The following is a 3347-nucleotide window of genomic DNA, read 5'->3' on the forward strand; positions in this document are numbered from 1 at the left end:
AGCCTTTAAATCGGCCGCGGTCCGTTAGTATACGTCGGACCCGCGTGTCGCCACTATCAGTGATTGCAGACCGAGCGCCGCCACACAGCAGGTCTAGAGAGACTTCCTAGCACTCGCCCAGTTGTACAGTCAACTTTGCTAGCGACGGTTCACTGACAAAATACGCTCTCGTTTGCCGAGACGATAGTTAGCATAGTCTTCAGCTACATCATTTGCTATGACCTAGCAAGGCGCCATTATCAGTTGCTATTAATATTGTGAATCATGTAACGGCAAGACCGACGTTCACCATTAATGGATTAAAGTTAAGTATTCCACCAGCTACGTCCGTTTTTTTCTAAAGTCTAAATTCCTTGTCCTGTTCCAGACCTCACGCCAGCCTGCGTGAGCTAAAACGCGTGTCTTTCGGCTTCCTCTAGTTTTCCTGGGTTGGCTCTCCTGCCAATCCACAAGTGGCATTACTACTGTCAACGATGCACCACAATGGAAATATTGGCGAAAATACAGGGAATGATAAAAAACCAGAAATTATCACTTTCTAAACTTACTAAGGGTGGAGTTGACGTTGTAGACGGAATGAGTGCAACATACAATGTAGCTAGAAACACAAGAAAACGTCCAATGGTTGTTTTTTATCGCATCATGAACAGACAGCTGCGATAAATGCTATTATTTTCAACTCAAATCAGAAAGAACAACTGAGAAGAATAGAGTATTTGAGGCAGCTTTATTTGCGCTTCTGCATGATCATCTTCAGCGAAGAGTAATGCCATAAACATTGCCAAGGAAGATAACTGAAAGAATTGGAGAGCTTCGCAGTGAGAAAATTTGTGAAGTGGAATCAACTGCGACTTCACGAGGACGGTGCGTGGACTGCAGAAGCAAAAACAGAAAAACAAGATATATTTGTAAGAACTGCAAGGAATACATTTGACTTGAACATTCTGTTACTGTGTGCCAAGACTGTATCGACAAAATATTTGACTGATTACATCCATTATTTTGATAACAGCTAAATTTTATGTATCTCCATTTGTATAAATATTTTTGACCAAAATATTAAATTTATCCTTTAAATATATTTACTGAACTGATTTTTAATTACATTACTTCATTTAATAACGCTTTCCTCCATAACATACAACTAAATGCAAATTCAGAAAGATAGAAACTGCAAGGGTCTGTGAGACCAGCTGCGTGTACTGAAGGACGACATTTCAAAGTTCGCGGCGTCAAAGAGAAACAATACATTAATCAAACGAGAAACGACAGTCGGAAGCGCATAACTTTGTGCAGGCCGCAGGGAAATGGGTGTGTCCAAGCTACTGCGAAGTAACAGGACGTAGTATTTGCAAACGAAGAGGAGAAAACGTGAGTAAATACTATCAAAATGCAAAACAGAATCCATGAATATACAAACCAAAGCTTCACAAAATCGTTCTCGGTGTCCACAGGTCCAGATCAATTACACGAAATCGCGTTTGATATATAAAATAAACTTGTCAGCTAAGAACTTGGAAAACACGACAACGGTAAGGACGGAAACGAACATATGCCATTAGTTTCAGCAAAATATACAAATTAAGGATTGGACGATAAAATTAATGTAGACGGTTTTCTAACATGCCTCATGTATGCAGATGTCTTGTGTTCTGATTTAGACTTGTGGCTTATTTTGCTGTGCAGGCACATGACACACTCAATGTAAAATAAAATCTAAAGTGCACGTATGATTTAAATGACAGCATAATGTGATGCATCATATTCCATAACCTAAAAAGAACTTGTATGTATGTATTTTCAGGAAAATAATAAGATACCCACTGAGGATGCTACAACTGTGGTGAACCACGTTTGGGTGATGAATTAAAACAATAATTTGTGTACTTACAAAAAGGTGGACTCATCCTTAATTCATTAACATTTTTCTGCAAGCTCTGGAACTGAGTCCAAACTCAAATAGACTGTTGTATTATAGAAGGTGAGAAGCTGAAACTCTCAGGAATACCTGTAATACTACCTTTACGAAATAGTTGTCCAGTTGGCCAACTCTTAAAGTTGCTGGGCATATAACTGATGAACTGCAAGAGGAAATTATCAACAAATGAAGCCTATGGTCTATGGGCAAGTATTCCACAGGGGATACTCAGGATCCACTATTTTATGTGTATTAATAATCTTGTATTGCATATATATTTATTGTAAATGGTGTCGAAGTAGTGGTAAGAAAATGTGTCGAATAGCAAGTATAGACTGTTGGGTCAGGAGAACTAAGAAAACGGAATCCCTTTCTCCAAAGCCAGATTTCACACAATTATGCCCAAAATGATACAATGTAGTGGTAAAATATTGACATATTTTGTGAAAATATGTATAACACTGTTGAAAATAAAGAATGATAGCAGTCATAATTTTGTGAGATGTGGTCAGAGGTAAAAATGTAAAATGAGTGTTATGTTGTATATTTCTGTTGACAATGAAGAAAGATACCAGCCTTAACTTTGTGAGTTGTAGTCACATGAAATTGTAAAGTGAATGTAAATAAATGGACATAATAATCCATTGGCACTACTGATGAGCTGACAAGAAAAATTTTATTGTCTCTGAGGTCAGTGTCTATAATATTTTTACAAGGAGATGGGAGGTGTCACAGAATCCAATATTAAGACATGAAATATCGCATTAAGTGTACTTTGTATCTAAGAGCTGTCTTGGGGAGACAGCAGAAGCATTTGTGCAATCATTTACTCAAGCACAATCAGTATGAGACAGGCTCTCATTGGCCCTAAGTTTCCTTGAGAATTACACTGAGTTCTGTCTTGGAGCACACTTTTAGCTTGTTGGTTCTTTACAGGTTTGAGTCCTGCAATTGCCCGCATGAAAGTCGCTTTTCGGTTGCATCAGTCGAGGTAAGCCCTTGTCAGTCAAACATGTAATCCTTACTCCCTCTCATTATTTCTTTATGGCTGTCCATCCTGTCTTATGGCATTGTTTTGCACAAAAAAGAGTATAGCATTTAAGAAAATACATGAGAAATAATTGCTGATAGACTGTGTGTGTGTGTGTGTGTGTGTGTGTGTGTGTGTGTGTGTGTGTGTGTGTGCGCGTTTTTGTGTGTTTGTTTTGCTGCTGTTGAACATGGTAAGACGCTGTATTGGGTTTCTACTGACAAATCATCTCTCTGCTCTAATGCCCCTGCATTAGGCAACATGCATATGCAACGTCATGGTTGCAGAGTTAAGTGCAGTACGTTACTAAGCATTCCTACTGTGGGTTGAAAGCCCCATAGCTTTAGTAGTATTAAATATTTGAATGTCGTTCATTTTATCACATTAATATATGCTGTT

General features: G+C 38.4%; 1 long non-coding RNA gene across 1 annotated transcript; it reads left to right on the top strand.

The window, feature by feature from the left end:
- The first annotated feature begins 1327 nt into the window (after positions 1-1327).
- On the top strand, positions 1328-2571 carry LOC124622551. The gene is made up of 3 exons (XR_006980649.1): positions 1328-1371; positions 1455-1532; positions 1805-2571. It is a non-coding gene; the product is annotated as an uncharacterized LOC124622551 (long non-coding RNA).
- The last annotated feature ends 776 nt before the right edge of the window (positions 2572-3347 follow it).

The sequence above is a fragment of the Schistocerca americana genome, chromosome 7 (assembly GCF_021461395.2).
Source record: "Schistocerca americana isolate TAMUIC-IGC-003095 chromosome 7, iqSchAmer2.1, whole genome shotgun sequence".
NCBI classification, from domain to species: domain Eukaryota; kingdom Metazoa; phylum Arthropoda; class Insecta; order Orthoptera; family Acrididae; genus Schistocerca; species Schistocerca americana.